This window comes from Pteronotus mesoamericanus, unplaced genomic scaffold (genome assembly GCF_021234165.1).
Source record: "Pteronotus mesoamericanus isolate MK-2021 breed Mesoamerican mustached bat unplaced genomic scaffold, CSHL_Meso_final contig_24, whole genome shotgun sequence".
Taxonomy (NCBI): Eukaryota; Metazoa; Chordata; class Mammalia; order Chiroptera; family Mormoopidae; genus Pteronotus; species Pteronotus mesoamericanus.
In genome coordinates this window covers 8,669,432-8,691,945 of record NW_026555100.1, presented here as the reverse complement: position 1 = coordinate 8,691,945, position 22,514 = coordinate 8,669,432, and the positions used below count along the sequence as shown (strand labels likewise).

At 41.9% G+C, this 22,514-nt stretch overlaps 1 protein-coding gene across 1 annotated transcript in view; it reads left to right on the top strand.

Annotated features, from left to right (window-relative positions):
• Positions 1–3,436: 3,436 nt before the first annotated feature.
• The window catches only part of LOC129069777 (core histone macro-H2A.2), a 51,380-nt gene continuing 32,302 nt past the window's right edge, over positions 3,437–22,514 (top strand). The window contains exon 1 of the mRNA XM_054572423.1: positions 3,437–3,510. The gene's annotated coding sequence lies outside the window, so the exon portion shown is untranslated. The remainder of the gene's footprint in view (positions 3,511–22,514) is intronic.

Below are 22,514 nucleotides of genomic sequence, written 5' to 3'. Positions count from 1 at the left end.
TTGCTATTTAGAGTTGGTACCTTGATGGAAGTAATACAGCATCTAAGAATTGCCTGACTTACATTCAAAGAAGAGCCTAAACCAATGAATGATTTCCATCTGCTTTTATAATACTCCCAGGGAATCTCAGGTTACTTCAAAGAAGATCAGAAATCTCAAATAAAATTAATCTGGATATGTAAATCTTATACACATATGTCAGATATAAATATATACCCACATGACACAGTCCTCCTGGAACAGGCACAGGTCAGGAAATTAGTAGGGTAATCGCATACCAAGATTTCAGAAGGGTAAAATGATCACAAATTATAATAGGTGTCATAAACTACATTAGAGCAAATCATGGGAAATAAAAACCCTCTCAATTCACACATCATACATTTGGATCGTGAAAAAGTAAAAAGGTTGTGGGGGACAAAGTCATGAAGCTATTTTTAAAATAGATCTTGTGGATGAATTACTAGTAGACTTAAAAGAATATGAATCTAGTTGCATGGTTGATTCATTTTCTTCATGTCTGAATCATGCTACATGCTGCTCTCTTAAGTGAAGCAGTAGTTCATCCTGCATCTCAATAAAATGTTTACTAGACATCCTTGTCACTAATGGAGTCACACACAATCAATACATTTATTCATAATATGCACACATACAGGTCAAAGGTTAAGAAAATATTTTCAGTGCAACGGTAATCAAGCAAACCTCCTGTAATTAGGCTTCTCACTGAGTCCTTGAGAATATGTATTGGGAATGGGTCAAGGGACTTTCAATAATGTGACTAATCACAAAATTCCTTTGTTTAAATAGAATAAACACATTCATACCAACAGACTAAGGCAGGGATTAAGAGCATGAACCTGCTCTTAACTTTCTCCCAGCACAGATGTCCCGTTACAAACTTCTGAACTTTGTAACTGTGGACAAGTTTCTCATCCATTCTCTGCCTGTTTCTCCATCTGTTAACAGGAAGAAAAAAGTGCCCACCCCATGAAGTTGTGGTAAGGATTAAGTGAGTTAGTAAGGGGAAAGCTCAGTGCACATAGTAAGTATTCCCTAAGTATAAATTCTTATTGTCACTGCTATTCAACTTGTCTAAGGTTCCCTGCGCTGGAGGCCACTGCAGAAGTCAAGATTACTAATGAGTTGATAGCCATGTTGACTATTTTTGATGTATTTTAACTACAAAATATTATCTGCATTGAATTCATGCTCGTGTGTTAAATGTCAATATTAAATAACTATAATTTAACTACATCTGCATATTAGCTTGCATATTTGTCCTCTTACATCCTGAGGACTTTAGAGTTGGGCTGGGTATATGGAAATGCACTGGAGTCTTGCCACTAATTACGTGTGCCTTGGGTGAGTCTCTTCACCTAGCTAAAGACCAGATTTCTTATTCTAAGAACAAGATTATCATGAAGCTGACATTTCCCTTGATTCTCTGAGTTGTGATCATATCATCTATCTGAAGAAACCAACCTGTAGCAGATGGGAGACCCTGGACAAGTTTTGGGGAACAGCACATAACAAAATGCTAGGATGAAACAAGATACACAAAATGCACATAAAAAGGACCACACCTACCATTTTTATTGGGAAGTTATAGGGAGAATGTGAATCTAATATATTTTAACCAATTATTAAAGTATATCTCAGTCAGCCTGGATGACTGGGTCACAGGGTAAGAATATTTTTCAAGCACTCCCAGAAGGCTCCTGAGCCCTCTTGAATGTTGGCCTGGAGGCTATTCGTGACAAAGAACAGACACCAGAAATCTCTGTAAGACAGGAGATGGGCGCTTCCTATAGGAAGAGGAAATTGAAACCATTATGAGATGACCCAAGGGATCATTTGAAACCCTTTAAATAAATGTCTTGGGAAAAGAGAACTTTATCCTGACTAGATTTCTGACATGGAGAGTACCTTCAAAGACAAAGAACAGTGAGGTCACGTAGACAAAGGGTAAAGAGAGTAGGGAGAGTAAAGGAAGCCCCGATAAACTTGAGACCATTGAGCCCAGGAGAGTTTGAGAAGACATGGTATTTAAATAGAGAGGTTTATTTATTCTTTATGATACATCCACGATCTTTTGGGAAGTCAACTGACTTCCCAAACACTTCTTTAAAATGTACATGGTCAAAAGCTCCACCTACTAAATACATCAACAGCCCTGATTAATATAAATCCAGAAGGCAGTGGAGCATTTGGGTTCTTCCTACCCACACAATTGGAGGCTCTCAGTCACCCCAAGGTTCCCCATTGCCTAAACATTTATAAATTTATAGGGGCAAATATACACAATGTTGCCAATGGGTGAAGCTTTGAAAGGCACCCATTTGGCCAATGCCGGAGAATTGTGGGTTTCTCTTTTGCAGAAAGATCAAAATTTTGCCTTTCACAATCTTTTGAGTCATCAGGGAGAAATCAAAGGAAGCGTTGGATGACCCAGAGCAAATGAGCATTTCCCACTGAAATTAAACAAATTCCTTTGACTCACCACCAAACACCTCCTCCCCCCAACCCCCAGCCATCTCACCCTGGCCAACATCTCGGGTTACAAAGGACAGTGGTGGCTTCCAGGAGGAATAGAGCAACTACTAATCCCGTTATCATATCTGATATTGTCCACTACACTACCATAAAAAATATATTTTCTAGAAACTAATAAAAATTGGTCCTTAAGACAATAGCTTCGTGTTAGTCTTAAGAGCTATTACAACTTAACATATGTAAAGCAACTTAATTAAGAATTATGTCCGTGCACAGTCTTAATCACCAAAACATACATCTGCAACTCCCGATATTACGCAACACTAGATTCTAAATCGGTCTTAATTTATAAAAAGCCCACAGGCATGGATATAAATTCTCAGTTCTTGTGGCTGTGGCCACCCTATGCTATAGTCCCAGTGATGGACACAAACGTTAATGTGTTGTTTTTATTTAAGGACACGAGACCATCGAAGGTGACATTTTTCGCTTTCACCTTCTAAGGCTTTCCCCAGAACTGCCCGATGATCGCCCACGCCTACTTCCACCAAAGGTGGATTCTGCAGACTCTGGATCACGACCGTAGCGCCTCTGTCCCCACCTCTGGGGAAAGCCTGATCCTAGCAAGTGGCCCTCAGTGCATCCAGCAGATCCGCCAGCGACGCGGAGGCCGCGCGGTTTCATCATTAATGCTCCTGAAGGACAATAGCTCATCAAGCCCCACCGAAAGCCCTGGACCCGTCGCGGAGCCTGGGCTGGCGGGGGATGAGGCTGAGCAACTCCTCCTAGAGGTGGTTATGTGGAGAAGGAGCAATCCCTTCTCCCTCCTCCTCCTCCCCCCCGCTACTATCCGCGGCCCTGAGAACTGCTGCTTGCCGCCATTGACACGCACAGATAGAACCTAAAGAAAGGCAAAGAGTCCTGCCCGGCACCGGCGCCGCACGGGCCGAACCTGCGCGCGAGCAGCGGCGCGCAGAGGGCACCGGGCGCCCGGAGCAAGCGGCGCAGCACCAGGTGAGCACGCCATGGCTATGGCATTATTGTTCGGGGGTCTTCGGGGTCTGGAAACAAAACCGGCCGCGGGAACAGTGCAGGGGCCAGAGAGAACCCCCCTGCCTCCCCCGCCGCCCAGCCCCTGCGGGTGCACCCGGGATAGTCTACCCTCCCCGCAAAAAGAAAAAAAGAAAATTAATAAATCAAGCTGCCCAACTTGCTTCCTCGGGAAATGAAAGGGGGTTGCAAAAGAAGCGGTAAAATTCCTGCGGCCGGTGAGGAGCCGGGGCATCTTGGGCGAAGAGGGAGGGAGAAGAAGGGATGCGGGGTCCAGCGGTGGGCCCCGGGCGAGGCTGGAACCGGAGAGAGTGGAGAGCTCCTGGGGATGCGGAGTTTGGGGCGAAGAGGGGCGAGGGAGGCGCCCAGCCGACGAGGGGGACCGGTACGGGGACAGGGGGCTGCGCAGGGGCCGAGGGAGCCCGGCAGGGCCGTTCGGGGGCCTTCCAGGGTGTCCGGGCTGGGCGCCGGCTGCTCCGGGCTGACAATGGAAGGGGCGCGGAGGCGCCGGGCGGAGGGAAGGCACCGGGGCCCCGGGGGCAAGGATGCGGGGAGCCGAGCGCCGCGGGCACCCGTAAGCCGGGGCCGGCACAGAGGAGGGCGCGGGGCCGGGCACTCCCCTCCGGTTCCCTTTCCGGGGCGCCCGGTGCCAACGCGCGACGAGCTTTCCCCGGGAAATGGCGGCCCCTGTGCAGCTCGCTTGGGCGGCCCCAGGTTCCGGCTTTGCGCGGGAAAAAATAATAATAATAAGGAAAGGGGATTTAAAAGTAAAGTGGCTGCGACGCAGGAAAGGGCTGCGCCGAGCGCCAGTCGCGTTGCGAATCGCGTGCGGGGCGCGGCGGGCGGGGACCTGCCCTGCCTCCCCGGGCTCCCAGCCCGCTCCTCAGGAGTGCCCTAGTTACAACCTCGCCCGCCTCCGAAATCGCGCTCTTGGGTGTCTTTCCCCGCCTTTCCTCGTGGGGGCGCCCTCCGCTCCTGCCCTCTTTGTTCCACACAACAATGGCCAAAAGGGCCGTGAGCCCCCAAAGAGCCAAATGCGCCTCTTCCAGGAGTTTTTAGTCGCTGGTATGGGCCCCCACGGGCTTGATGTAGGCCCGTTCGCTGCTGGGGTTTATTGGTAACAGCTAATAAAAAGGGCGAAAAGAAATGGGCTGAGAAACCAAAGCGCAGATCCACGTGTGTTTGAGGGGGTGCATGCAGAACGATGCATCGCGGGCTCTATGGTAAAGGCAATGCTGGTGTTCCAACAGACCTGGTAAACTGAAGTGTCTGTCCAGCCTCCGTCCAGCCCAGGGGAATTCAAAACAGGGCCCAGGTCTAAGCCCCTCCAAACCTCAGGAGCCCATTCCTTTGGAGGGCAGTTAATCCACCATAGCAAATGGTTTCCTCACTTTTCTCATTTATGTTCTTGTCGAAATGCAATTGTACCCTCGCTGGGCTGCACAGTTGGTGCAAGAAAAGGAAACATCCTTAAGAATGGAAATGTGTTTTCCTTTATTGTTTCTTATCTAGAACCAGTTCCTTTGTTAAACAGAAACTAGGCTATCTTAATTCTCAATTTGTTCATATGTAACAGAAATTTTCCTCTTATTCCCCCCACCCCTGGAAAATGCTTATTTGCAAATAATGTTCAGAGTGCTGATTTGGAACCACACTCATGGACTCTTAAAAATACTTTAGTTCAAGATTATCATATATATAAAGGCACTGCCTGGAGGACAATAATCTTGACGCCTGCATTTCACACCTTTAAAACTTGTCCTGTCTCTAAACTTCCTTTAAAAAGTATACCCGAATCTCCACTTCAGTTTTTCCTACCCTGTTGCATGCAGTTCCTCCTCACCTGAAACCATTTATCGCCACGCTTTAGACATTATTAATGGTTTCCTCTATTTCAAAACGCTATAAAAGAATTTATTTCCTTGGATCCAGAATGTTGCAAAGATTCTGACCTTACTCCCTCATCATTCTATCTTCTGCCTAGTTGCCAGGAATTCTAAGGCGCCTTTAGTCTGCCCTTTCCCAGTGGGTGGGACACCCTGCTAGCTATTGTCTGAGACAACCAGGTCTGTTTTCACTGCCTCCTGCCCACAAAATTCTGTCTTAGGCGACTTCAAATGAAAGATGTCTGTAATTTGTTCAGGGAGAGCAATGTGCAAAAATTCAACTTTCGTAAGAATGTTTTTCATTCTTAAGAAGTAACCTTAAAGTTAGATGCAGTCTTGGCAAATGCTTTCTGAAAAGTGTGTAGTACACAGAGATGAGCAAAGAACTTAGGGTTAGAGATCATTCAAGCATTTATTGAACACCAGTTTTTAAACACCGCTGAACGAGGCAAGATTCGCAAATATAAGGTAGTCATGGGTCTGTTCTTTGAGAGCTTTCAACCTTAAGCCTAGGAGATAAAATAAGTAGGCAGGTAAAAGAAGGTAAAAAGTTATTAATATTGGCAAGCTAGTGGGAAACAAGTACTTTCAGGTGCTGCTGCCAGGTGTGTAACTTGATGCAGCTAATTTGGAGGGCAGTTTGGCTCTATGAAAATTAATAATGTGCATATTCTGTGACCCAGCGATTCCATTTCTTGGTATGTATTCTCGAGAAGCAGGCATGCATGTGCACAGCTTATGTAATTCCTTTTCATTGCGGAGTTTTGGTACTTCTGGAATTGAAAACATCTAATTGCCATCAGTAGGGAACGGCTGAGTAAACTGGTACTTCTGTCTTCTGGAAAATTAGGCAACAGTTAAAAACAATGTCTATAAGTAAGTCTGTCTATACTTTCTGAGACAGAAAGGTCACCATGACACATAGTATTAATGAAAAAAGCACATTGCAGAACCATACATACTGTGTGGCACCATTTTAAAAACAAAATAAAACTATGCATTTCTATAAGTAAAAATGTGTACAGAAATGAGTAGGGGGTGTGTAGAACAAGACACCCATTAAGAGACAAAAATTGGAGGAATTGTCAAGGGGGCATTTAGTTGTATCCATTATTCATACCCATCCATAACCATGATTATAATATTTGAAATTTGCGTTAATTTATAAGTTGATTGGATAACAAAATACAATTAACAATATGAAAGTGACTGATAGTGTGTAATAAAAATCACAAATAAAATGCTACAACAATGTTTAAGGCGGGGGAAGAGAATTCTAGGCTGCAAGGGAGGACTCGTGCTGGGCTTCACAGAGAAGGCAATGGGATTTGGAGGGAGAAGGGGAAAGGGGACGGGCAGGTAAAAGCAAGCCTGATGCAGACTCGGAGCTCCAGCTTGTGCCTCCTCTCTTTCTTCAACAGGTTTGTGCAAATTCCCTGCAGGGCTGATTTCTACCCTGCCCTGCCAAGGTTCGGATTGAGGAATGAACGAAAAGAACAGTTCACAATTTCTTTCATTGCTATAGTTCTATGAAAGTCTTAAAGTAGATTTAGAAGGGGAAAAAATGAGCCAGGAAAGGATATAAATTCTAACAATGGTATTGGAAGTTGGTGATTTTTAAAGGGACTGTAGCAGAAACGAGGATGGGATATTTTTTCTTCTGGATGTACCCCAGGATATATATTAAGATAACTATGAGAAGGTCATTCATTTAAAAGAAAAAAAAATCTGAAAAAACCCAAAACTGTTTTTGAAAGAAATATTTAAGGCTGGTTTCATTTATTTTCTCATTTGCTTAAGGAATATTTATTACATGTCAATTGTGTACATAATCCTGTGCTAGGCGCCATGGGGAAGTGAAAAGTGCAACAACAGAGTATAGGAAAAACAGCCCCAGACCGAGGTTGCAGACGTGAGGTAAGGGGGCTGGTTCGAGGTCAGATCTCACACAGACTTTGTGGCCATTGACACGTCGTGTAATGACCATTGCCTCTACTGTGCCACACCTTTAATGTGGCTAAAATTAGGAGGGGGAACTAACCGATGGATCACTCAAGTCCCTTTCAATATTAGATTATGATTCTGTGAAGTCCTGTGATTCTGCCATTGCAATGATTGTGAATTCTCAAGCAGATGGAATTTGTGGAATATAAGATTAGACAAGGAAGGGCCCGAAAGTGCCCAGCCTTGGGAAAAACAAAAGTGTTCGCTGTCATGACTGTTCTCAGCCGATTATGTGTCTCTTAGAGGTTTTCCAGAGTTAAAACTTCATCATCATCCTTTTACACCAGTTCCAAAGATCAATGATGTAGAAAGATGTTGCTGAGTTTTAAATCTCATGTTAACATCAAGTGCTATAGTATTAAAGTACAGTTGACCCTTGAACAACACTGGTTTGAACTGTGGGAGTCCACTTAAATGCAGATTTTTTTTCAATAAATACTGTAAATGTATTTTCTCTTCTGTTGACATAAGAACATCCAAAGCTGTAGAGAAGTTTTATAAGAGTTTATTTGGGTCAAACAGAGGACATGCCCGGAAGCAAGATGGCAGTAACTAAGCGAATGCTCTGATCACAATTCCTTATGTTTTTCTTAATAACATTTTCTTTTCTCTAGTTACTTCATTTTAAGAATATAGTATATGCTACACATAACATACAAAACATGTTAATCAACTATTTATGTTATCAGTAAGGCTTCTGGTCAATGGTAGGCTATTAGTAGTTAAGTTTTGGGGAATAAAAGTTACACACAATTTTTGACTGTGCTGGGAGGTCAGCACCACTACCCTGGTGTTTAAGGGTCAACTGTAGTGTCTTTTGAAATGGAGAGACAATGTTAGCATTCCGTAAATATAATTCTCTGTCACTGTCTTCGGTGAAAATAAGTCATAATAGCCAATGTTTATTAAATGACTGCTGCCTGTCAGGTGGTGTTCCGAGCACTTTACATATATTAACCTATTTAATACTATTTTTTAAAAGATTTTTTAAAGTATATTTTATTGATTATGCTATTAGAATTGTCCCATTTTTTTCTCCCCTCTATCCCCCTCCATCTTGCAACCCCCCTCCCTCCAGCATTCCCCTCCTTAGTTCATGTCCACGGGTTGTACATCTAAGTTCTTTAGGTTCTCCATTTCCTGTACTATTCTTAACCTCCCCCTGTCTATTTTGTACCTATCATTTATGCTTCTTATTCCCTGTATCTTTTCCCCCATTTTCCCCCTCCCCACCTCCCCACTGATAATCCTCCATGTGATCTCCATTTCTGTGATTCTATTCCTGTTTTAGTTGTTTGCTTAGTTTGTTTTTGTTTTTGTTTTAGGTGCAGTTGTTGATAGTTGTGAGTTTATTGTCATTTTACTGTTCATAGTTTTGATCTCCTTTTTCTTAGGTAAGTCCCTTTAACGTTTCATATAGTAAGGGCTTGGTGATGATGAACTCCTTTAACTTGACCTTGTCTGGGAAGCACTTTATCTGCCCTTCCATTCTAAATGATAGCTTTGCTGGATAGGCTAATCTTGGATGTAGGTCCTTGCTTTTCATGACTTTGAATACTTCTTCCCAGCCCCTTCTTCCCTGTAAGATTTCTTTTGAGAAATCAGCTGACGGTCTTATGGGAGTGCCTTTGTAGGTAACTCCCTCCTTTTCTCTTGCTGCTTTTAAATTCTCCTTATCTTTAATCTTGGGTAATGTAATTATGACATGTCTTGGTGTGTTCCTCCTTGGGTCCAACTTCTTTAGGACTCTCTGAGCTTCCTGGACTTGCATGTCTATTTCCTTCACCAGATTGGAGAAGTTCTCCTTCATTATTTTTTCAAGTAAATTTTCAATTTCTAGCTCTTCCTTTTCTCCTTCTAGCACCGCTATGATTTGGATGTTGGAATGTTTAAAGTTGTCCCAAAGGTTCCTGAGTCTCTCCTCATTTTTTTGAATTCTTATTTCTTCATTCTGTTCTGGTTGAATGTTTATTTCTTCCTCCTATTCCAAATCATTGATTTGAGTCCCGGTTTCCTTCCCTTCACTGTTGGTTCCTTGTATATTTTCCTTTATTTCACTTGGTATAAGCTTCATGTCTTCCTTTATTTTGTGTCTCTACTCAATCATTTTTGTGAGCATCCTGATTACCAGTGTTTTGAACTCTGCGTCTAATGGGTTGGTTATCTCCTCATCACTTAGTTCTTTTTCTGGAATTTCGACCTTTTCTTTCATTTGGGCCATATTTCTTTGTCTCAGCGCAGCTGTTATGTTGTAAGAGGAAGAGCCTTAGGTATTTGCCAGGGCAGGGCAACCCACTTAGCTGTGCTGTGGCGCTGTATGTTGGGGAGGGGTCAGAAAGGGAACAATGCCAGTGCTCTGCTCTTGCCCTGCTTTCAGACACTTCTCCCACTACCCACAAGCGAATTGCACCTTTCTGGTGCTCATTCGCGTGTGGGTGGGTTTGTGTACATTCGAGGACCCCATGGGGCCCTCCAACGGACCCTGCTCTAAGACTGGGAGTTTCTCCCACAGCTGCAACCACCACAAGTTTTTACATCTGGAGGTTTTGAAACTTTCTATTCCCGGTGCTGGAACCCTGGGTTGTGTGGTCTGTCTTGCTCCCCAGCTGTTCTTCCCAGTTAATCTGCATGTGAATGTGGGACTGCCCAGTCTGCGCGTCCTCTCTGCCCCAGCTGCCTGTCTCCACCCGTCCTACCAGTCTGAATGAATGTTTCCTCTTTAACTCCTTGATTGTCAGACTTCCATACAGTTCGATTTTCTGGCAGTTGTGGTTGTTTTTTGTTTTTAAATTGGTTATTATCCTTCTTTCGGTTGTGTAAGGAAGCAAAGTGTATCTACCTACACCTCCGTCTTGGCTGGAAGTCTATTTAACATTATTAAATGTGTTGAATAAAATGCTTATTAAATTATACGCACTTTACAGGAAAAAGTGTTGAGAACATGCCCAAGGTCGCCCGCCACACAACTGGTGGGGATGGAGTTAGAACTCCAGCCCAAGCAACCTTACTTCCCAGACCTATATCCTTACATCCGTGTGGTGAGAACAAGAAGCTGCCAGCATTCCAGTGACTCTCAGATTGTGCTCATTTTAATAGTATGCAAACTTTTATTTTTAAATTCCTTATTTGCATCACTGTTTTACCTATGTCAAATGAAAGATAAAGAGCATCAGACTGAGCCACATAACACTGTACTTTAAACCGTCTTGTCACAAAGTATTAAATAAGATAAATTTGGTAGTTTCTCTGAGTCTATAATGTTCATTTATCCATCTCACCATCCATCATATTTTGCCCTATTTATTTGACTGACATTGCCAATTTGGACTTGGAACAGAGTAAGTAATTCAAGTCGGAATTCTCATGCTTTGACAGAAAACTGTGTGCAAATATGGGTAGGACCACCAGGCTCAGTACAGGGACGTTTATTTCAGATAATTCTGTGATGTCAGAAGAATTAGCTACAGCAGCCACATTGTTCAGCCCAAAATCGCAACACATGGCCTGGCCAAAAGATTTGCAGGTTGTTTCTGGATGAGAGGCAGTCCTGATGATATAGTTTAAATGCCTAAACTTGGGATGTTTCCATGACTACAGGACAAAAATATAACAAAATAAAACCTAATTTACCTTGGAAATCCCAGGCCCTGTGTTGACTGGCCTGTCCCTGCTAATGGCATACACACAGAATTATGTAACCTGGGTTTTCTTCCACCTTCGTTATTCAGTGAAACCATTAAAATTAAATAGTGTTGGTAAACTATGAAAAGGTGAATTCTAGCAGCTTATAAAATACATACCATAAACTTTTAGATCAGATGATAATTCACTGGGTTCCCCACCAGAGTGCTAAACTTCCAAGTTCATCAGTCTTCCAGAAATTAATTGAACACAAGTGTTGCCCCCTTGCTACTAAAGTGGATTTTCACCTCAGCTGCTCGGTAGTAAACAGTGTAGATTTTTGTCTTGGGGTAGAGAAGAGACAGCCCTGTAAACACAATAAAAAAGAATTCTCAGGCCCAGTTTTTCTTTTTTATAGTTATTGCGGGTTATGAAATAGTGACTTCGAAGGAAAGCTTATCTGGACGTGACATAATTCTATCAGGTTGTTCCATCTCTGGGAATGTAAGTAACAGATGGGGGGGCAAAGGTCAAAAGGAGTGACTTTTTGAGCATCTTCATAGAAAAGCATCATCTTTCAGGTTGCAAAAGACCTCAGAGGTCAGCTGGGCCAGTGGTTTTCAGGTGGAGCTCCACAGGGCTCAGAGTTCCTAAGGGGCCCAAGGCAGGAAAGGTGGGGACGAAGACTGTGAGGTTCCCAGGCACGTCCCCACTCCAACCAACGTAGCGCCCTTCCTTCCATCTCTCTTATATATTAGAGCTCCTGAAAGGTTTTGTTTGAGCAAAAAGGAAGGTCTGAAAAATCATCTGCTTTGCTGATCAATGCAGAACGGGACCTCCCTTACCCTCACCACACACACACTTTCTGATCCATAACACCTTCCATTCCACCACCATGACGCCCCCTAGATGTCTAGCCAGTTCCACCCACAGATGAAAAGACATGGTATGGCTAGTGGTTGCTTGGTGCAGCTGATACAGGTGCCAGGGCCCAGGGGCCATGACCGTGGAGCCACACAGCCTGTCACTAGCATAAAACAGTGCAGCTGAAGCCGCAGTCCCCCAGCTACTTGCCTCCACAGTGCAACCACTGCCTGAGGACAGACAGTAAGGAAGGCAGGGTAGAGAGGAGCAGGCGGGGGAGGGTTGGGGAAACCAGCAGCTGCCTCTGCTTAGAGCACAGCATGTTCTAGCTTTGAGAGCCCACAACTCGTCCCTGCTACATACTCAGTTGCCCAGCAGCCACGAGTGTCTGGACAGCAACCCACCTGCAGCCTCGTGCCGGACACTCATTCCCACCCTCAGAGGGAGCGCCCGAATCCCTGGACTCGCACCCGAGAAGCTCCTGTTGGCTCTGACAGAGCCAGTCCCCCTGCTCAGAGAAGGGAGACGGGCCACTGCTTATACTGATAAACCTCACTAATAATTTGACACTTAAATTTTGAGGACACCGGATAGCTTGCTCACTGTTCCTATTTGCCAATTCCCCAAAATCAAGAAGACAAGAGACCAGCCTGGACCTGGTGAAGGGTTGTTTTGTTTTCCAAGAAGGAATTGATTCAGGAAGGCAAACCAGTTCATTTTCTTCTGGGATGCATTACTATAACTCAGGTTCAAGGAGAACTAAAGTTATTTTTATTCCTTCCTTTATATTCATTTCTCATCCAACTAGTACTACAAGTGGCTAAATATATTTATAGTAGAAAATGCTATAAGGCTAATAAAAAGGAAATACAATATATATCAACAACTTGTACTTTTCTCTTAAAAAACAAAACTTTAGCTTGGGTTCAACGAAGACAAGATGTGTTAGAAGTCATTGCACACCGCAGCCACTGCAGACAGCCTCAGTCCGCTGCGGACCGCGCGCTCCCTCCCTGTGCTCCACTCCCCCCGGGATGCCCGGCCCCCCTGAGGGCCCAAGACACAGCCACACAGTCTCTGCCTCTCTGTTAGAAAGAATGTGCTGGTAGTTGAGCTTCCCACTAGATTATTCCAGGACATGACTTGAAATACGTTTTAAAAAGGGAATGATTTGTAACCCAATGGTATAATTTAAATAAATTGGGTTAATGCTTGGTTCTAACGTTCATGGATGGTTAATTTGGTTAATTTGATCCGCATGTCATTTTGATGAAATTGCATTTGATAGAGCTCTTTACATTATAAATTGTTAATGTGCTTTAACAGATACGACGATAAAATTATTGACTATTCTCATTCACTTAAAGGTGGCCTTGGAAGAAAATGGTTTGGAAAGTATTACTTGTGCAATAATGATTTGCCCTTGGAGTTCATAAATGGAAGTGTAATAGAGCAAGTGATTTAGCTAGTATTACTGAAAATGGTTTTTACAGCCACAAAATAATACTAACAAACTATTATTATTTTAATACAGTATTTAGGGTAACTCACCAAAATATATTAGAATTCTATTAGTTGCAAGGCTGAGATTTTTTCATACCCTTTAAAAATCTATTTCTACATATAGTTAATTTATTTATATTGAATTCCCTTACGTCCTTCCTAGTTTTATTTCATCTCATTTTATTCTCCCAAAGGATAGTTTTCAACTGACAGAGTAAAGATGCTTCATTGCAGTGTTTACTTTGTTTTTTCATAAATATTTACAGTATAAAATATTCTGAAGCACAATACTTACTATACAGATTAAGGAAATACCATGGGGACTAAAAATGAATAAACTGAATAAATTTCAACAATTTTAAAACAGTGCGTGAATCCATTAGGGGGATGACACTACGAATTTCATGTTTATATACATTTCAGAAAGCAGTAAAGTCCTTTTTAAATTCATTACATCATTAAAAAGCTATAAGGCCTGTTATTTCTAGATTGAAGATCATGTATATATGAAAGCCTTTTGATTTGTATACTTCTGAAGCACTTGATCTCAAAGAGAACTTTAAAATAAGCTGTCTTGTAATTCCAGATCCTTCATCAACGTGGACTATCAGCCCTACTAAACCTCACCTGTGACACACTGGCCTATAATCATGGCTCCCGGTCGCAAATGATTGACTGCTCTCTTTTTTTTTTAAAAGCTGCTTTGCAGAAGCCGACAGCAGAAAAAATGGTCATTTAAATAAAAATTGCCGACGGCTCCTAACAAACCATCTTGCTGATTGGCTACAGTTTGTCAAGTTTCGGATCAGTTAACATATAATAAAAATTTTAAGAAGTTGTTTGAGGCATAAAAAATGGTTTATTATTTATCAGCTCTTTATGCTTGAGAAAGAATTTATTTAAATTAAAAGAAAATATTGGTCTAAAGAAACCAGACTGTTTTGTCTTTTCATGCTGTTTCCCACCAACAGCAATTCATTCAATCATAGCAAATGATTGAGAATTTTCCTTTCTTTTCTCTCCTCCCTTCCGGGATTACAGTATAATTTTAAATATTGTTTACAGGAATACCATACGCTATAATCATACAAATACAGAGACATTGAATTTGATTCTATTATATCAATTAGTCTTACACAATCTCTTGATACAAAATTTTATATTCCTCAATTATCTCAAGACCAATTAGTTTCCATTGACTCACCTGGTAATGAAAGTGATCTAAATTTTTAATATGACATTATTACTCAATTATAAAACAGTTGAGCTTTTTCTCTTTGCCATCATACTCATTTCTAGGGTAATTCCCAAACGATGTTTGTTAAGATGGTAAATTAAAGTGACACTTTGTTTCCAAAATCATGGCCTGAACACATGTGCTTTCCATCTCTAGGGTCCCCCCAAAATAATGATAAAGCACAAAGAAAATAAATACTTAAAAAGGGGCAGGGGATGGTATTGGTCATCAACAGATGGGAGATTTCAACAAATTTCTGGAAGACTGAAAGTGCAGAGAACCGTGTAGGCACTATCACAGGGAAGCCACAACTAAGAATAAAAGCAAGAGGGAGCTGCTCTGAGCATAGGCAGGGTGGAAAATTGGGAGTCGTGGAAGGTCTGTCTCCAGAACAGTTAGGTGAATTGGCCTCTTCCCCCTCCCCTACTCCTAGTAGAGTTTGTAAAACTCTGGCATATCTGGCATTTATCCCCCAAACTAACAATCTGAGATGTGTCTCTAAAGAAATTGAACAACTTCTTTAGGGCAGGTCTGGAAATTCTAGCATGGATATGTTTCCACACAGTAAAGCTCCCTCATTCGGGCATTTGGGGCTCTCAGTTCCTAAGGGGGCCCTCGGAAGTGATGTCTGCTCGTAGGCATGACCTACACAGGCTCCCAGGGACCATGCCTGCCAAGCAACAGCTGAGGAAAGCTTTTATATCCGCCTACAATAGTCAACCTTGTCCTTTGTTCTTAAATATGAATGCATAACCAAAGATCACCAGACATTTAAGGAAAGCCAACATGAAAGATAAAAATGAGAACACATACATAGGACAACGTGACTGGATAAAACAATTTAGAGAACAGAAGATAACAGAAACGTATCTTAACTAGTTGCAGAGAGATTGAAAGATATGGTGCACTTATAAAAGAATGGGATGCTGTGAAAATGGAACGAAGAACAAGAAAGAGTTCTTGGATATTAGTAATATGATTACCAAAATTAGGTATTAAAAGGACTGAAAAAGTAGAAGGAAAAGTATGAGATTTCAGGGAACAATCAGAAGATCCAACACCTGGTTTACAGACATCCCAGTAAGAGACAAGTAGAGGGAAAAGAGAGAGAAATAAAGAGGTATGGGAAAATAATCAAATACAAAACCAGAAAGTTCCCAGAGTTATAAAAGAAATGAATCTCAGATTGAACAGGCTTATCACAAATGCCGAGCAGAACAAATTGGGTGAGGAGGACACAACCTTGTAAAATTATAGAACATAAAGACAAAATCCGAAAGTTTGAGGGTGTGGGAGCACCAAACTTCTCTGTAATGCCGGATGCAAAAAATAGTGGGCCAATGGCTTCAAAATGTCGAAGCAATATGATTTTGATGCTAAAAATTATAAACCCCACCAAATTATGACCCAAAGGTCATTCAATAAAGACAGTTTGATTTTGTAAGAAAACAAAGTTCACTTCTCTGGATTGTTTCTAGAAGTGGATACCAAGAAAACAACAGAAAAAACCAAGAAAGAGGAAGTCGTAGGGACAGGGATGAGCAGGAAAGACGGTTCCAGGATCACCACAGGGTAGTACTCCCATTCTGCTTGGGAGCTGGAGGTCTGAGCGCTTCAGGATAAAAGTCTCCAGGCCAAAAGTGGCCCCCTGCAAAGAACAGTGTGATTGAGAAGCTGGGCGATGTTTGCAGTACAGTAAAGGCACATTTCTCTTTGGTCAACAAGAACAAAGAAAAATACATTTGATCCTTATTATTCACTGATTCCATATTTGCAAACTCACCTACTCGATAAAATTTATTTGTAACCCCCAAATCGATATATTACCCATGGCATTGTGCCATCATTCAAGGATATGCGCAAAGCAGCAAAAAAATTTGAGCCACCCAGTGCACACCTTCCCAGCTGAGGTCAAAGAAGGCCACCTGCCTTCTTATTTCATCTCACACTGCAAACTAGTGTCCTTTTCATGGTTTATTTAGTGTCAGGTTTTCACATTTTTGTGCTTTCTGTTGATCTCACTGTTTAAAACGGCTCCCAAGTGTAGTACTGAGGTGCTGTCTACTGCTCCTAAGCACAAGAAGGTAATGTGCCTTCTGGAAAAAGTACATGTGTTAGGTAAGCTTTGCTCAGGCATAAGTTACAGGGCTATGTGGCATGAGTTCAATGTAAATAAATCAATAATACATATTAAGTAAGGTGTCTTTAAATAGAAATACACATAAAACAAGTTTATGTATTGATCCATTGATGAAAAAGTTGTGACCAGAGGCTCACAGCAACCTAACCCTGTTTCCCCGAGGAGCAGTAGTTCACTATTCACTAATCCAATGTTTCTGGCTAATTAGTAGAACAGAACTACAGTAGCCCCCACTTATCAACTGGAGATACATTTTAAAGGCCAGTGGATGCCTGAAACTGCAAATAGTATTAAACCCTATATATACAGTCATTTCCACAGAACATTGTCCTTAGGTTCTTGGAAACTACAACTTTAGGGGCAACGATGGATGTCAATGTATAATGAAACCAATTTCACCAGAGGCTACTTGATACAAACAGGAGTTAAGTTCCTATAGCATCTTTCTGGTCACAAAAAAAATCCCCAAACTTATAATTAAAGACTCAAAACACTTATAATATTAAACATTAAAATAAATATGTGAGTTCTCCATATATTTAAGAAAAATTAAGGAAAACAAGATAATTATTTTCCAGCCCGCTTATTCCAGTTCAGGGTCACAGGCGGCAGAGCCTCTCCCAGCATCTCAGGGGCACAAGGCAGGCACAACTCCACACAGACAGTGGTCCAGTGCTGGGAATTGGTTTTTTTCTCATCAGCGTTAACAATAAAATGATGTTGAGTTGATACTTCCAGTCAAGATGGAGGCGTAGATAGACATGCTTCCCTTCCTCGCACAACCATAAGAAGGATTACAACTAACCTCAAAACAAAAATCACCTGGAACTGCCAGAAAGTCAAACTGTATGGAAGTCTGACAACCAAGGATTTAAAGAAGATGTTCATCCAGACAGGTAGGAGGGGTGGAGCCAGGGAGCCGGGGCAGAGAGGACACAGTGTGGCACTGGAGATGCAGTGGCAGCGCAGCCAGTGGAATGGGCAGTGCCACATTAGGGATACCTGGGGAGCGAGCCGCAGGTCAGGCATGTAGCCTAGGGTTCCAGCACTAGGAAAATAAAGTCTCATAACTCCTGGCTGTAAAAACCAGTGGGGAGTTGAGGCAGCGGAAGAAATTGCCTGTCTCTCAGGAGAGTCCATTTAGAGGGCTGGCAGGGTCCTAGAACATACACAAACCCACACACTCCAGGAATCACCACTGGCGCGAGAACTAGTGGGCACCAGTCACATAAGTGACTGGAAGCAGGGCGAGTGCTGGAAAGGTCTCCAGCTGCCAGGCAGCGGCACTGTCCCCTCTCTGACTCCTTCCCCACATAAAAAGCCAGAAAGTGCTGTAGTGGGCTGGCCCTCCCCGGTGATTACCTAAGGCTCTTCCCCATACAACAGAAAGGGTGCTCCAAGACAGTCAACGCATCTCTACCTAATACACAGAAACACAGGCAGACTGTCAAGTTGAGACAAAGAAATATGGCTCAAGTAAAAGAACAGAACAAAACCCAAGTAAAAGAACTAAGCGAAACGGGATAGCCAACCTATCATACACAGAGTTTAAAACACTGGTGATAAGGATGCTTAGAGATCTCATTGAGTGGGGCAAAAACATAAGGGAAGAAATGAAGGCTACACTAAGCAAAATAAGGAAAAACCCACAGGGAACCAAAAGTGAAGGGAAGGAAGACAGTGTACATATCAACAAATTGGACCATAAGGAAGAAATAAACAGTCAATCAGAACAGAACGAAGAAACAGGAATTCAAAAAAAGCAAGGAGAGAATAAGACTTGGACATCTCCAAACATGCCAACATCCGAATCATAGGGATGCCAGAAGGAGAAGAGGAAGAGCAAAAAATTGAAAACTTATTTGAAAAAATAATAAAAGAAAACTTTCCTAACTTAACAAAGGAAATAGACAAACAAGTCCAGGAAGCACAGAGTGTCCCAAACGAGTTGGACCCAAAGAGAACCACGCCAAAACACATAATTAAAATGCCAAAGGTTAAAGATAAAGAGAGAATCTTAGGAGCGGCAAGAGAAAAGGAGAGAGTAACTTACAAAGGAGTTCCCATAAGACTATCCGATGACTTCTCAAACTTTTTTTAAAAGATTTTATTTATTTACCTTTAGACAGAAGGGGAGGGAGGGAGAAAGGGAGAGAAACATCAATGTGTGGTTGCTTATCACGCGCCCCCTACTGGGGACCTGGCCCACAACCCAAGCATGTGCCCTGACTGGGAATCCAGTCAGCAACCCTTTGGTCCCCAGGCTGCTGCTCAATCCACTGAGCCACACCATCCAGGTCTTGTCAAAAGAAACTTTGCAGGCAAGAAGGGGCTGGCAAAATGTATTCAAAGTGATGGAAAGTGAGGATGTACAACCTAGATTACCCAGTAAAGCTATCATTTAGAATTGAAGAGCAGATAAAGTGCTTACCTAGCTAAAGGGCGAGGTAAAGTCAAAGGAGTTCATCTTCACCAAGCCCTTACTATATGAAATGTTAAAGGGACTTAGTTAAGAAAAAGAAGATCAAAACTGAACATTAAAATGACAATGAATTCACAACCATCAACAACTGAATTTAAAAAACAAACAAACAAACAAAAAACCTAAGCAAACAACCAGAAAAGGAACAGAATCATAGATATGGAGATGATCTGGAGGGTTATCATCTGGGAGGGAGAAGGGGGAGAACGAGGCGGGGAGGGGAAGATACAGGATGCAAGAAGCATAATTGGTAGGTACAAAATAGGCAGGGGAATGTTAAGAACATTATAGGAAATGGAGAAGCCAAAGAACTTATATGTACGACCCATGGACATAAACTGGGGGGAGATGGGTACTGGATGGAGGAGGGGCAAAGGGGGAAAACTTGGGACAACTGTAATAACATAATCAAAATGCACTTCAAAAAACGATGTTGAATCAAATGACATTATTCAAGGATCTGCTGAACTATGGTTTTTCCTCCACATTAATACTCTTGCTGATGTCTTTTTATAAGCTCCGTGCTTTCTGATGCAACCTGTTGCCATCAGTCAGGATGTGTTTTCTGTTCACGTCTTCCAGCCAGAAATTTAATGCCTTTTCCATTTTAACTAAGCACTTTTCTTACGCTGTGGCCGTAACTTTTGCAGTTTGAGGTCTGACAGCAAAACTGGCATGAAGTTCTTATTCTTTCACAATTTCCCTGATAGAAGATTAGTTCTTACCAGAAACCTTAGCATATGATTTTTTTTTTTATCTTTCCTTGAATACTTTTACCTTTTCACTTGAAGCACTTTACAGCTTCTCTTTGGCATATCCGAATTGCCAACATCTCTACATGTGCACTTTGGGGCTATTATTAAATAAAAATGAGAGGTACTGAACCACAAGCACTGTGATACTGTGACAGTGGACCTGATAACCAGGACAGTGGGTACTGCCTACCAGGTGGGGAGCCCACACACACCATGGAGACGCAGGACAGAGGGAGGATTCATGTCCCAGGCAAGAAACCAAGTAGAGTTCATCACACTATTCAGAACAGAGCAGAATTTAAAACCTATAAGTTGTTTATTTCGGGAATTTTCCATTTCCAGATATTTTCATACTGAGGTTGATCGCGGGTAACAGAAACTGCAGAAAGAGAAACCGATGGAGGGGCAGCCTGCCGTATTACACATAACAGGGGTCCCCTGTAATTAGTAACTTGGGGTGAGGTGCTATACAAGAAAGACATGAAGCCAAGTAAAATGGGATGATTTTGAACCATAGGTTTTCAGAACAGAGCGAATCCATTTCTTGATGATAAGGCACAAGGTCCTAGTGTGGGACCACAGATGAGGAAATGTGAGGCTAGCACCTCGCTCAGCTCTGAAGGTAATAGTATTTACAAAGTGCTAATCATATGTGTAAGTGCTGCTAATGGGATAATTGAAAGTATAGAAGACAGAGGCAGAAATGAGGTAAAGTGGAGTGGAGCAGCGCAGGGAAAGAGTGCAGCACGCACACCTGCATCTTGTCTAACAGTCACTCAAGAGGTAATGCCTAAAGTTGGCGGAGTCAGAAACAGAGACTGAAATGTATTATTTAACATTTCCATGGTAATCAATGAAGGAAATAGCAATGAAAATATACTGTCAACAATTGGAAAAGGAAGGAGAAAAGTGAGTTAAGTTCTGAATCTTAGCATTGGTAGAGACTCTAAAAGTGAAAATAAACCAGGAAGGAGAGGTATAAACATTAGCATTTGAGATGTATCCACCAGAACTGAAATTAAAAATTGTTACATGAAATGGCCTCTGGAAGTAAGGTTGAGGGTAGAAAAAGTGGAGTAAGAGACTGGTACTTTTGATTTTACGCATTTCTTCTCCTTTTGATTCACTTTACTATGGGCCAGCATTAATTAAATGTAAAGATAATTAAGCTCAAATTTCACTCATGGAATCTAATGAACAAACTGAACTAACAAGGAAAATATAGACAGATTCATAGATAGAGAGCAGGAGGACAGCTCAGCGGGGCAGAGAGGTGGGGGCGGAGGGATGGAGCAGCAGGGCAAAAGGACTCGCAGGCGTGGACAGCAGTGCGGGCGTGGACAGCAGTGCGGTGATTGTGGCGGCCAGGGGTGTAAGGGAGCCAGATGGGAAGGGGAAAAAATACAATAAAAAAGGAAAAATGAACAATAAAATAAATTTAAATAACTTTCTTGTTTTCCTTGCTTTAGGGTGACCTTATATAAGTCATAAATATATGTTTTAGCTTGGTGGTAGGCACTAACAAAGAAGTTTCCAAACTTTCTCAATTCACAGAGAACTAAGTGCCTTAGTCATTTCTTTCCAGGAGCTTCTAGGCCAAAAGAAATGCCTATTGGCTCTATTTATTAAGTGGATAGGTCCAAATAATTTAAGTATGTATGTCCTAACAATTTAGTAGCTGTTTAAAAAAATATTAATATATGAACTAGAAGAAAAAAGAATATTTATATCCCATTCTGAAATAACTAAAAGGAATTACAAATAGGATATGTGCGCCTATTGGATGCTGCACAACTTCTCAAGCCTGCAGATGAGATTGGATAGCGCCGCTCTCATTTTCAGCCAAAAACTCTGCTTTGCAGAGAAAGGGCATCGTCAGAAGGAAGATAGTGCAAACTGCCACGAACCACTGGCAGGACCGCTGTGAGCCAGTGGTTGTGGCATCAACCAGAGGTTGAGTATCACTTTATACTCTTTGAAATCTTAAACACTCACTGTTATGTCCCAGAGTGGCCTTGGTGCACAATTTGGGAACCAAATCTCTCACATCTATTTGACATTGTATTATGGTATATCGTAAAACTTTATTGGAAAACATTTGAGGACAAGGGGCATGTGTATTCTACAATATCTAATGTAGTTTCTTTTTCAATAATAAATGCCCCATAGATATGTACTTTTAGTGAGTCTATGATGTCATAGACTGCAAGATATATACTGATTTCTAGAGATGGTAAATTTTTTTTTAAAAAGCACTGTAAAATTAATGAAATACAGTAGTTATTTGAATAGGCTGGTGTGAGTTTATTACCCATGTCTGAGTCAGCGCTGCAATTTAATATTTACCCTTGTGATATCTATAAAATCAAAATCATCAGTGTCTTTATGGGCTGAAAACCCGATCGTAAAAATAAATCCTAAAACAACGGTGTTCAAATATGCCTTCTTCCCCAGCGCACACAAAACCAGTCATGTG